We start from the raw sequence: 14,327 nt of genomic DNA on the forward strand, positions 1-14,327 counted from the left end.
TTATAAATCATCTATAATAAATAGATAAATTATGTATGATGATTTAAATAAGTAATTACATTTTCTTTTCTTATAAATCCCACATTTAAAATGATAATATTGAACTATTTCCAATGTTTACTGGATGCTTAGATTTTTTTAAATAATGTATTTATGAGGAATAAATGCAAATACAAAGTTACAAATAAATACAAAGTTTCAATTTGCTATTATTTACCCTGGCCTCCAAGAAAACCCCACACATTGAAGAAAAATAAGAAAATGAATTCGGAAAATGTAAAGACTGCTCTTTTGGCTGAAAGTTACAACATCATTTAGGTGAGTCAATCTTGGATGCACTGCTTAGCTCATGAATGAACTTTATTTAAAACAAAGCACAGGAAGGGGAACATCGCACACCAGGGTCTGTCGTGGGGTAGGGGGAGTGCGGAGGGATAGCATTAGGAGATATACGTAATGTAAATGACGAGTTAACGGGTGCAGCACACCAACATGGCACATGTATACGTATGTAACAAATCTGCATGTTGTGCACATGTACCCTAGAACTTAAAGTATAATTTAAAAAAAAAACAAAGCAAATAATAGCAACAATAAAAGAAAAGTCACTAAAACCACACACATATAGAAACATAAATATAAATAAATTATATGTACAAATATATATAATATGTCCTTATTTAGATAAATAAATATATATATACCCTTTTTCTAGCTTATTGATCAACACAGAAGACTGAGAGTCAAATTCCACCATCCATGTCTCCACATACCATGACACAACCTTGGCAAAGTCATCCAGAACTTCTGATTACTGATGAGTGCACTTTGGATGTGCTGTCAGAATCAGGAGCATTTAACAAATAGCATTAACTGAATCATTTTAATGATTACTGAGGCTATGGTAGTGACCTTCAAAGGAACATTATGTATCTACCTATTTATAATTATCTTTATATATGTGTGGTTTAACGATGGTTTGGTTTCTTTCTAAATATTAGGGTAAAGACATATGTATATATAAATAGATAAACATAGTCTGTAGACATAAAATTGTATAAATTATTAGGATATACACATATGTACATGAATGTATTACTTTCAGTTGTTACTGAGCAATAGGTTGGCCTGTAATATAGCAACTTTTAATTCAATCAGCCCATGAGCATACTTAATAAACATAACAGAGAATGTGAATTATCTAAGATAAATTATTTATCATGATTTAAACAAGTAATTATGTTTTCTTATGAAATTAACATTTATTTTTTTTAAGTTAAAAAGTATGAGGTCTTTCAAATATAACCACATATTTGCTCCTATTATAGCATTCATTGCCTAGTATTATAAATGACTCTTCTCTCAGTACTTGACTAATAGGTGACATTCAATTTGTGAAAAGGAAGGAAGGGAGGATAGAAGGGAGGAAGGAAGGAAGGAAGGAAGGAAGGAAGGAAGGAAGGAAGGAAGGAAGGAAGGAAGAGGGAGGGAGGGAGACAAGGAGGGAGGGAAGAAAGGAAGGAAGGAAGGAAGGAAGGGAAGGAGGGAGGGAGGGAGGGAGGGAAGGATACACACAAGGGCACCACAGAGAGATTCCCAGAATGAACAATTTGGGTATTGATATGGTTTGGTTCTGTGTCCCCACCCAAATCTCACCTTGTAGCTCCCATAATTCCCACATGTTGTGGGAGGTGCCTGGTGGGGGGTGATTGAATTATGGCGGTGAGTCTTCCCTGTGCTGTTCTCGTGATAGTGAATGAGTCTCATGAGATCTGATGGCTTTAAAAATAGGAGTTTGCCTGCACAAGTTCCCTCTCTTTGCCTGCTGCCATCCATGTGAGACGGGACTTGCTCCTCCTTGCCTCCCGCCATGATTGTGAGGCTTCCCCAGCCACTGGAACTGTAAATCCAATTAAACCTCTTTCTTTGGTAAGTTGCCCAGTCTCGGGTATGTCTTTATCAGCAGTGTGAAAAAGGACTAATATAGGTATCTTTTTTAGTAGATGAGAATCATATGGCTAATAGGAAACATTAAACTTTTACTTAATTCTATCATGTTTGGGCAGCAAATTGTCTGGGCTGTGTTGTTAATAGAAAATTCAAATGAAAAACACAGCATATGCTTCTGGAGACTTACAGACTGACCTTCCATCCAACAGAGAAGACACAGAGAATCAAACTAGAACACTCCAGGGAAGGCCACTCAAACAATCTCTAAAGGACTACAAAGGAGCTTTGAAGGGGCAGTCTAAGGCATGCTTTCCATACAATGGAGCACACATTAGTGGGCTCTGCGGTGTCAGGCAGACGAGTCTGGCACAGAGTGACGGTCACACATTGATAGGGAGATCATTGAGCCCATGACGGGATTTCTCGTTATGTTCTAATATGGGTGGTTCCTGCTCACTAATACTGTGTTAAGATTGGACAGCATATACTAAGAGTGGCCCAGTCTGGGACTTCACATACACAAGATGCATTCACTCTGAATCAGATGAATGAGAAAGTCCACCAGTCTTTCAGGGCTCAGTGAGTTTCCATAGACCCAAGAAGGTGTATCCTGGGGCCCAAAGGCAAGTCAGGCAGTGATGAAGACTCCAGATAAGGTTCCTGGGATACAAAGAGTCAGAAACCTGGCAGACAGTCTATGTGAAAACAAAGAGATGCAACAAGAAGACTCCAATATGAGATTACCTAAAGCCTCCTGTGTCTCCATGTTTCTTCTCACGGTCTCCTTGGTGGGGGAAGATGGACCCATTCTCTGGAGGCAAAGAGGACCCTTAGCCAGTGTCAAGGAGGGAGAGCACCAGGAAGAAGCTGTTCCGAAAGAAAGTTCTTTTTCAGGACTGAATTGACAGGATCATCTCCAAGGTGAAGCCAGGGTGGGGCCGGGCGGTGAAAACAAGAGGGAAATGGAGCTGTTTTGTAAAGCACGTAAACGTTTTCAGTCTGTTCTTCCACCCAGAAAAAGCAAGATGTAGGCCTTTCCATAATTGTAGACAAGATGAAACCAAAGTAGCCTCAGGCCTAAAACACCAGTCCTTCATGACAGCTCTCTTGCTTTAATCTTGGCTCAGTGCTCAGAGCTCTGAAAAATAGACCGTGCAGTACAACCTCCTGTTAATAGACGGTTGCCATCCATCACATGCCTTCCACTCTTTGAGATGTGTAATGGTACCCTTTTAGGGTACAGATCAAATCCCACTGTAGCAAATTCTCAGAGAATGTCCTAGAATTTGGTTGCAAGGAATATTGCTTGAAATAGAGAGAGGGCCATTGGCTGAGGATCAGGAATCTTATTATAATGACCACATCTACCATAATGTAATTTGACCTGTGTTCACATTGGGAATTAGGAGAAAGTCTTAAGAGATGATTTTTGAATGGCATGATTTATAGAACATGGCTAGATTTAACTATATTCTTCCCGCATCTAGGACTGGCAGTTTGGCTTTGGGTCAGATTTTCTTCCCAGTTTCTCAGGCACTGACTCCATGCTACAAGGTTTGGGTTGCAAATATTGAGAGGGAATGCTTAAACACAAACAAAATGTCTCACTGATTAAATGTCAGAGTGTAGTTTGCCTCCTGAAATTCAGGGAGGGGAGCCAGAGACCCGGGCTCCATGCCCAGCTCTTCTACTGACATTAGGGGTGACCTTGGGGGAAATTATTTAACTGTTTCCTGCCCAGTGAAATGTGACACTTGGGGCATTGCAAACACATTCCTGAGGTTTGTAGGTTCTTTGCAGATTTTTGAGCAGTCATGGGTTGCGTGGAGTTCTTTCTTCTGTTCCCTTTTCTACATGAACACCTGAGGCCTTTTATTTAAAAAATGCCAGTAAGGAGTTCTAAATAGAAGAACACTTCTGGTATTAATGGTATCGACAACAGCATCATCTCCCAGAAGGAAAAGCAATGAGTGAACACATAACAGTGCTTTTTCTGATATGTATTATTTTCAACCCATTTGCAGGAAAATCTATTTTTTCTGTAAAATAAGCCAAGCATGTCTATGGCACGTAAAAAGTACCATTTCTTCATTTCCCATACTATCATGTAGCAAATTGCAGAAGAACATGGACTGGAGTTAGACCGCCTGTGTAACCTTACTCTGACAGGTCCCTTCAACTCCTCTGTGCCTCAGTTTCCTCTTTGGTAAAATTGTCCCCATCTATTGGGCTTGCTATAAGGACAAAGTTGTGCACACATTTAAAGTGTTTCAAACAGTACCTGGCACTTAGGAAGCATTCCAGAAACGCTCGCCTTTATTGTTGTTCTTGCTGCCATTAATGTGATGAGCCCTAGGAAAGAGTGTATGTTGCTACATTTAGAAAACAAAGACAAATTGGTTGTCTAAGGTAGAAGGAGTCAGTCAGTTACTAAAAAAGTAAATAAAAGTGTTTCTTTAATTCAAAAGGTTTCTTTAACTCAGTAGATCTTGGCCAGTCAACGGAATAGGAATCCATAGTTAGATGCTCTCCAGGAATCACATGGACAACATTAAACATTTCACAATATTACGTCATTTTATACTTAAGGCTGCAAGTGGCTTCTGCTATGCTGATAGCAGGAAACTCAGCTTCAGCCAGGAGAAAGGGTTTAATTCAGATCAGAGCTGTAGCCAACCCAGGCAGGTACTTTGGATGCAGTGCACCGTGCCACGGTCACCAGGCGTCCATGTAGCTGTGTCCAGCCAATGGCCTAATGTGCACCATGATCCAGTGAGATCGGGAATGCTTGCAAAGACCTTCCTTCTCAATGCAGCCCCTCTTACCCTTATTAGGAGTACTCAGCACCTTCTTAGACACTGGGCTCAGAATCAGGGCCCAGATCTGCCACAGCTCAACCTCAAATATCCCTTTTAATAACTAACATTGTTTATGGCCCAGGGATACGCTTCTCAACATTTTTGTCTAATGTCCTTGAAACAGTAAATGACTGCATCTGAATGCTATGGAAATTTGGGGGTTGCATCCCTGCTGTCAGCACAGACAAAAGCACGACTCCTGAGTATTGGGAAAATTTAAGTGATGAGATCATTTGGGAGACAGAGAAGGTAAATTAATTAATGTGTCAAATCCTTCTATTCTTTTTTATTAATTGATTGATTGATTTTTCTGATACAGGGTCTCTCTCTGTCACCTAGACTGGAGTTCAGTGGCCCGATCTTGGCTCACTGTAACCGCCACTTCCCAGACTCAAGCAGTTCTCCTGCCTCAGCTTCCCGAGTGGCTGGGATTACAGGCACCCACCAACACGCCTGGCTAATTTTTATATTTTTAGTAGAGATGGGGTTTCATCATGTTGGCCAGGCTGGTCTTGAACTCCTGACCTCAAATGATCCACCCACCTTGGCCTCCCAAAGTGCTGGGATTACAGGCATGAGCCACCGCGCCTGGCCCAATACTTCTACTCTTGCACAACAAAATACTGTTTCTCGGTGTTGCCCAGCATTCATTTCCTGCTTCTCCTCCTGTTTATGGTTCTGGAGGTACTTGGGAATTAGCAAGGTATTTTCAATAGTTGCACATAGTAGCTAGGAGGCATTTTACTATGTTAAACAATCATATTATTTTAAATTTATATGTGGATCTAGAGGTTGCTTGAGTGATACCAATGCTTTATGTTGGCAACTAGATGAAATATTGAAAGCTAGAATTGTGAATAGTTTTATTAAAACACTTAATAAGTTTAAAATGTTAATTCATTTAAATACGTTTTATTTTAAAAGTTCATATTTATTAATCATAATTTCTATGTAACAACTTTTATTATACATTTTGACTTCATGTAACACAATTTCTATTTTTTCTCTTAGTTTCAATAGAAAACTCACTATTTTGGAAGAAAGATAACATTAAAAAATAAATAATTTAAAATTTTTAATTTTAGTATTTATTTAAATTTGCTCTTAGATAAAAATATATTTATATTTTGTATATATTCCACACAATCACATTTTTAATTCTTTGGTTTATTCCTAACCATAGAACAAACTATGTGGAAATCTTTTTTTTTTCTTTTATTATACTTTAAGTTCTAGGGTACATGTTGCATAACGTGCAGGTTTGTACATATGTATACTTGTGCCATGTGGTGTGCTGGCACCCACAACCGTCAGCACACATCAGTTCTCATTTATAATCAGGTATAACTCCAATGCAATCCCTCCCCCTCCCCCCTCCCATAGATAGGCCCCGGTGTTGATGTTCCCCTTCCCGAGTCCAAAGTGATCTCATTGTTCAGTTCCCACCATGAGAGAGAACATGCGGTGTTTGGGTTTTCTGTTCTGTGATAGTTTGCTAAGAATGAGAGTTCCAGCTGCATCCATGTCCCTACAAATGGACGCAATCATCCTTTTTTTATGGCTGCATAGTATTCCATGGTGTATATGTGCCACATTTTTAATACAGTCTGCCACAGATGGACATTTGGGGTTGATATCCAAGTCTTTGCTTATGTGAATAGTGCCGCAATAAACATACGTGTGGCATGTGTCTTTATAGCAGCATGATTTATAATCCTTGGGTATATACCCAGTAGTGGGATGCTGGGTCCAATGGTACATCTAGTTCTAGATCCTTGAGGATTGCCATACTCGTTTTTCCATTAATGGTTGAACTAGTTTACAATCCCCAACAGTGTAAAAGGTTCCTATTTCTCCACATCCTCTCCAACACCTGTTGTTTCCTGACTTTTTGTAATGATTTGCCATCCTAACTGGTGTGGAGATGGTATCTCATTGTGGTTTGATTTGCATTTCTCCTGATGGTGATGTGATGATGAGCATTTTTTCATGTGATCTGTTGGCTGTATGAATTCTTCTTTTGAGAAATGTCTGTTCATATCCTTTGCCCACTTTTTGATGGGGGTTTTTGTTTTTTCTTGTAAATTTTGTTTGAGTTCTTTGTAGATTCCTGGATATTAGCCCTTTGTCAGATGAGTTAGATTGCAAAAAAAAAAAAAAAGCCTCCCGAGTAGCTGGGACTACAGGCACCCGCCACCACGCCCAGCTAATTTTTTTTTAGTAGAGACGGGGTTTCACTGTGTTAGCCAGGATGGTCTCAATCTCCTGACCTCGTGATCCACCCGTCTCGGCCTCCCAAAGTGCTGGGATGACAGGCGTGAGCCACCGCGCCCAGCCGGACTATGTGTCTCTTTACAGTTCATCTAGACATGGCCAACCTGTTCACAGGACACCAGGACATCCGTGATGATAATTAAAGCCTATTTTCTTTGATATTTCTTTTGATATTTTAGAAGATAATTTTTAGTCATCGAAAAACCATGACTTTGCACATTTTCTTTTCTTGTGTCTTTACAAATGTGTGTTTCTTATGGTAGGAGGCCAGTACAGTTGGTTCTTGTTATTTTGGTAGTTGTGTCCTATAAAGTCACAGGGAACACTGAATTATCAAATCCTAGACAATTGCCCTGCGGAAATGCATGGTTAGGTTCCTGGTCACAGCATTTTTATCAACTGATGAGTTCATAAACTGTTCCTGTTCAAAGACACCTTATTTAACATACATTGTTGATTTCATTAATGTAGAACTCAGGGTTAACAGCACTATCGCTCATGTCTGAGCGATGCCCATTGTATGTTCTCCATAAAGCTCATCACAGCCTCCCTGCAGTTAGGGGCACTGTATGGCAACGACCCCCTACCTTTTTGGCACCAGGGACTGGTTGAATGGAAGATAATTTTTTCACAGACTGGGGGATGGAGAATGGTTTCAGGATGATTCAAGCCCATTACATTTATTGTGCACTTTATTTCTGTTATAATTACATTGTAATAGATAATGAAATAATTATATAACTCATCATAACGTAGAATCCGTAGGAGCCATGAGCTTGTTTTCCTGCAACTAGACAGTCCCATCTGGGAGTGATGGGAGACAGTGACAGATCATCAGGCATTAGATTATCATAAGGAGCATGCAACCTACATCCCTCGCATGTACAGTTCACCATAGGGTGAACCCTAGGGTTTGTGCTCCTAAGAGACTCTGATGCCATTACTGAGCTGACAGGAGGCAGAGTTCAGGCGGTAATGCGAACGATGGGGAGTGACCATAAGTACAGATGAAGCTTTGCTGACTCACTGGCCACTCACTGCCTGCTGTGAGGCCCGGTTCCTAACAGGCGGTGGACCAGTACCCTGCTGTCTGGCACTTCAGCACAACACTTGGGGTCATTCTAAACAGCAAAACTACCAAAAAAAAAGCACTAAAACTTGAAACATGTGACACTAAATAGATCATAAAAAGGACACCCATTTACTAGGTAACAGCTGAAAGGAGGAAGCAGAGCTTCGCCTTGTTCAGTTCAGCTGGGAACATCGCATTGGCAACTCAAAATGTTTGCCTTCCTTACAGTCTGTGAATGTCCGCAACAGTGACTCAAGAGCTGATTTTGGGATTCCAAATGAATTTTAGCTAGTAAGCAAATTAGCAAATACAGAATTTGAGAATAATGCAAATCGATTGTACATATTTCATACAATAGTGTGTTAACTTGCTTTATAATTTTAAATAGTCATATGGTATGTGAACTTCTGTTTGTATTCTTAGTCCCTACAAATGTGAGGAATGGGACTGGAACACAACATTTGTTGCTGAAGTTACATATTTTGGTATGTTTGATAAATTTAGGTAAATATCATGAGAGATAATTCATTTTAGAATAGAATATTTTAAAGACTAATTTAAATGCTGACAAAAATCTGCTGCAGCCAATACTCTAACAGAAAAAGTTAAAAAGATCCAAAAGTGTACTGTGCCGTTTTTCTAAGTATATCATAAATTTCAATATTAAATGAATGTGTCTCCTAATAGTAGTAAAATAAGAAAGAGTGTTGTACTCAGAGCAGGGTGACACACATTAATTGTTGAGTTTCAAGCAACTGTTCCACACAAAAAAGCAGTTCTGTGCCACTGCAAGAGAGAAAATGTTTCTGGTTGTGTAGGCCGGATACAAGAGATTAGGCAAAGGATAACTCAAACCAGGCAACTTCTTAGGAACTGTCTCCAAAGCTGGCTCTGGAAAGCCCCAATTTCTCAGATGGTAGCAATGAAGAAAGGGGGTGGTAAGTCAGCTCACTGTAATTTAGAGACTAGAGGTTGTCAGAACCAATGGATTGTTTGTGTGAGGCAGAGTGGGGGAGTAGATCAATAGAGAGACTGATAGTGTGCATAGGCTGATGACTGGGTAGATTCTTTTCTTAAGTCACCTCTAGTCCCATTTGTTTATCTTTACTTTTGTCGCCTGTGCTTTTGGTGTCATACCCAAGAAATGTTTCTGTGTATCAAAGGAAACAATCAGCAGAGTGGAAAGGCAACCTATGGAATGCAGAAAATATTTGCAGATTACATAGTGGATAAGGGTTTAATATTCAGAATCTGTAAATAACTCTTACAACTCAACAACAAAAAATCCAAATGAGCAAGGGATTTGAATAGACATTTCTCCAAAGAAGATATACAAATAGACAACAAACATATAAAAAGATGTTCAATATCACCAATCATTAGAGAATGCAAATGAAAGACACAACGGGATATTGCTTCACATCCATCAGGATGGCTACCATAATAAAAAACACACACATAGAAAATAACAAGTGTTGGTGAGAATAAGGGGAAATTGGAACCTATCTGCCCTGTTGGTGGGAGAACAAATGGTGCAGCTGCTATTTAAAACTCTATGGAGATTTCTCAGAAAATTAAAAATAGAACTACCACATGATTTGGCGTTTCAATTTCTGGGTAAATATCGAAAAGAATTGAAAGCAGAACATTGAAGAAATATTTGCACACCCATGTTTAGAGCACCATTATTCACAATAACCAAAGGTGGGAACAACTTGAATGTACATTGCCAGATGAAGGGATAAACAAGAAATATTCTACACCTACAGTGGAATATTATTCAGCCTTCAAAAAGAAGGAAATCTTGTCACATGCTGCATTATGGATAAATCTTGAAGACATATGGTAAGTGAAATAGGCTAGTTACAAAAAGACAAATACTGTAGAATCCCATCTGTATTAAGTACCTAAAATTCACGGAAACAGAAAATACAATGGTGGTTGACAGGGGCTGGGAGAGAGAAATGGGGAATTGTTTGACAGGTATAACGTATCAGTTTTGCAAGATAAAAATGTTCTGGAGATCAGTTTCACAGCAATGTGAATACCCTTAACACTACTAAACTGCATGCTTAAAAATGGTTCAGATGGGCTTACATTATATGGCCAGAAACATTAGCTAGTGCTTATCCTACTCTCTCTAATGGGAAAGCAGTGGATTACCAGAGACTAAACTGTATCTGCCTCTATTTCCAAGAGACTCACATTCAACTTGGGCTCACAAAAAGCTGGGAAAATTTCATGAGTCCTTTTAAAAAAAAAAAAAAAAATTAATATAAAACTGGAGAATCTGAACTTTAGTAACACAGCTGAAACCATCTGCAGCAGCAGTGGCAGCTATGGCAGGAGAAGAGGTTTAATTTAGTTGATTTTCTGTGGCTGTTGGTTTGTTCACTGGGAGCTGCACATTTTTCCTAAGAGACCGAGAAGCTGCTAGAGGTCTGGTTCTCCTGGAAGCAACTCAATGCAAACCAAGGATCTGGGGCTTTTCATACCATTCTGAGATCTGAATGGGGGCATACATTTTGTTTGTTTGTTTTGGGAAGAAAGTCTTGCTCTGTCACCCCAGCTGGAGTACAGTGGCCCAATCATAGCTCACTGTAGCCTCGAACTCCTGGACTCAAGTGTTCCTGCCGCCTTGACCTCTCAAAGTGCTGACATTACAGGCCTGAGCCACCGTGCCCGGTAGAGATGTTTCATTATGAAGACATGTGGTAGCACCCTCTTGCTGAAAGCACTGGTTCTCCTTTTGAAGCTTGCTAGGGATGACAATGGATTTGACTCAATTCAAAGCTTCCTTTATTTTCCTAAGGATTTCATGAAGCCTTCCCACTAAAGGTACCTGGGATTTTCAGAAAGAAATTGAGTTTCTTAATGCAATTTTTCCAAATGGAGCAGTGTATTGTATGAGACATGTAAATTCTGACTGTTGGTACTTACATATTTCAGATTTCCCAGAGAGTGGGGTAGTAAGCCAGATCAAACCCTGGAAATGCTGATGAGAGAGTGTGACCAAGCAGTTAAGGGAAGATTTTTTCTCATGAAAGACTGTGTCACTACAAAGGATGTCACTTAGACTGGAATTGGTGCCCTGACACCAGGTTCTGTCATTGATGCCACACTGTTCAATCCTTCTGGGCTGCTAATGAAAGGAACGAAATCAGATGGCACTTATGGAACTATTCACATCACTCCAGAACCAGAATTTTTGTACATTAGCTTTGAAACCAACTTAAATCACACCTCCTGTGCTGACCTGATCAGGAAAGTTGTGGAAGTCCTCAAGCCAGGAAACTGATGACCACTTCATTTTTTTAATGTTTCTTATGTTTTTATTTTATTTTATTTTTTTTTGAGACAGAGTCTTGCTGTTGCCCAGGCCGGAGTGCAGTGGCGTGATCTTGGCTCACTGCAACTTCTGCCTCCTGGGTTCAAGCGATTCTCCTGCCTCAGCCTCCTAAGTAGCTGAGATTACAGGCGCCCACCATCATCCCCGGCTTATTATTGTATTTTTCGTAGAGACGGAGTTTTGCCATGTTGGCCAGGCTGGTCTTGAACTCCTGACCTCAATTGATCTGCCCGCCTCGGCATCTCGAAGTGTTGGGATTACAGGCGTGAGTCACCAAGCCCAGCCCACTTTGTTAATCAGAGTTCTACACAGTGCTTTTTTGCCCCAGATGATTGAAGGTTTTAAGTGTCTTGATTGTCAGAGGGTTACGTTCAATGATTATAATTTTGTTTTTACCAGTTTTGTTAAGAAGCAGCAACGGCACCATTGACTAAGAAAAATGAAGAAAATATCACAAAAGAAGAACACTCATAGAAAGAGGTGGCTGCTTTTTAGATGTTGAAACCAGGGGCCATGCTTTCCATAACTACTACCTTGTAGTTTCAGAAACCCCAGATATAATGAGAGTGTAATCATTTTTGAATTGTATGTGTTATTATATCAAGGAGTTAGATATATTGCAGGAACGCTTTCTTCTGCGTTTAGATATTCTTTGCCATTCTTACTGTGAAATTGAAGTGCATGTAGAAAAAATCTTTTACTATATGAAACTTTACAACACTTGTGAAAGCAACTCAATTTGATTTAGGCACAGTGTAATCTTTCTCCAGGTATCGTCCAAAATTCCCCATAGACAAAACTTTTATCCTCAGCCTAACTCTGGGACTGTCCAATTAAATTGCTGCCAGAATTTTACATCCAGTTTCATCTACTTTCCAGGATGTATTCTTTACTAACGTTATTGAAACCAATTTCTGCTTCACACAAATATTTTTTTGAAACAGCAATTAAAGTTTTTCTTCCATGAGTGAAGTTCTTTTGGGAAAAAAAAAAGGTTAAAGTGGTATTTTTTTTTTTTTTTTTTTTTTAGATGGAGTCATGCTCTATCACTCAGGCTGGAGTGCAGTGGTATGATCTTGGCTCAATGAAACCTCTGCCTCCCAGGTTCAAGCAATTCTCCTGTCTCAGCCTCCCAAGCAGCTGGGATTACAGGCACCCACCACCGCACCTGGCTAATTTTTGTATTTTTAGTAGACACAGAGTATCACCATATTAGTCAGGCTGGTCTCGAACTCCTATTGCCCGTCTCAGCCTCCCAAAGTTCTGGGAATCAGGATGTCAATCCTCGCTCTTCTGACTGGCTCTGCTTAGTACGTGAATGGTTCAGATGGGCCATGATTAGTTGTCACTCTTTGTCCTTGTTCCTGAAATTAGTTATCTATTGCTGCATGTCAAATTACTCAGAAATGCAGTGACTTAAAACAACAACATTACTCTATTTCACAGTTCCTATAGGTCAGGAAATCCTGGCTGGCCCATGGTTTAGCTGGGTCCTCTGTCTCAGGTCTTATAAAACTGCAATCGAGGTGTCCACTGGGGCTGTAGTCATCTCAAAGCTTGGCTGGGGGAAGATTTGCTTCAAATGTTGCCCACGTGATTGTCAGAAGGATTCAGTTCCTTGATGGCTGTTGGCAGGAGATACCCCTCATTCTGGACACGTGGGCCTCTCCATCAGGGCAGCTCACTTGAGAGCCGGACTCCTCAGAGCAAGTGAGAAGGACCTAAAAGATGTTAGCAAGACTGAAGTCGTCATGCTTTATAACCTCCTCAAAGTGGCATTCTATCACTTTTGCTATATTTCATTCATTAGAGGCAAGTCACTAGGCACAGCCCACATTCAAGGGGAGAAGATTCTACAGGGCGTGAAGACCATTGAGGAACATTCTAGAGACTGCCTACCACACCAACCTTCACACAGATGTGTTTCATTTGGGCTCACATTTGTATTCAATTTCTAAAGGGGGAAAAGAGATCTGTAAGAAATAGGTGAAGTAGGAATGAAATCAAAAGTGTATCCATGGAAATGGGCTATAGATCCAGGAAACATTGAGAGAGGAGAGCTGGACGGGTTCAGGAGTTACTGGGATTCTAGACATTAAAAAGATGCAGTTCTACAGAGAAACTTGAGGACCTAGAGAGGCGATGCATTGGGTGGGAGGAACATGTTAATGGTTTTCAAATATCTGAAGTTATATGCGGAAGAGGAATTATATTTACTTTTTTTATTCCAGAAAATAAAGTCAGGACCAATGGGTAGCAATTATCCAAGAGATAAATTTCTGCCAGTGGAGCCATGAACCAGTGGAATGGGTACCACCACGGTGGGTGCCCCCACTAGGTGGAAATGTTCAGGAGGAGGCTGGGAAGCTGCAGACAGAGACTGTGAAATCTGGAACCCTGTTCCCACTGCTGTTAATCCCCTGGCCTTCAGTTCCCCTGCCACAGGTAGGACTCATGCAAGTGAAAGGAGCCCGATGAAATGAGGGGCAAAGGAAAGACTCCATTATGCCCAAGGCAGGGTTGCCCTAACAGGTGGTCTTGGAGTGCGAGGCACAAAGTAAAGCCCTCCACTCTCTCCTTTCTCACCCTCCCCTGACGTAGATGGCTGAGATTGCAAGGCAGATGCAGTGCATTCAGTTAACCAGCCCTGCAAAGATCAGAATTGAGAGTACTGCCTGAAGGTCAGAGCCTGTGAGTGTGTACATTGCAATGAAGGAAATCGAGATCCACTTGATTCTTCATCACTGCTGCTTAGTATTCTGGTATGGAGATGTTTATCCAAACAATCTAATATTGATGAAGGTACTTAGAACACTGAAACAAA

At 40.4% G+C, this 14,327-nt stretch overlaps 1 pseudogene; it reads left to right on the top strand.

Annotated features, from left to right (window-relative positions):
- Nucleotides 1-11,452, top strand: part of LOC108541582 (S-adenosylmethionine decarboxylase proenzyme 2-like) — a 50,763-nt pseudogene extending 39,311 nt beyond the window's left edge.
- Nucleotides 11,453-14,327: the final 2,875 nt, after the last annotated feature.

Source organism: Rhinopithecus bieti, unplaced genomic scaffold (genome assembly GCF_001698545.2).
Source record: "Rhinopithecus bieti isolate Rb0 unplaced genomic scaffold, ASM169854v2 scaffold_19939, whole genome shotgun sequence".
Classification (NCBI taxonomy): domain Eukaryota; kingdom Metazoa; phylum Chordata; class Mammalia; order Primates; family Cercopithecidae; genus Rhinopithecus; species Rhinopithecus bieti.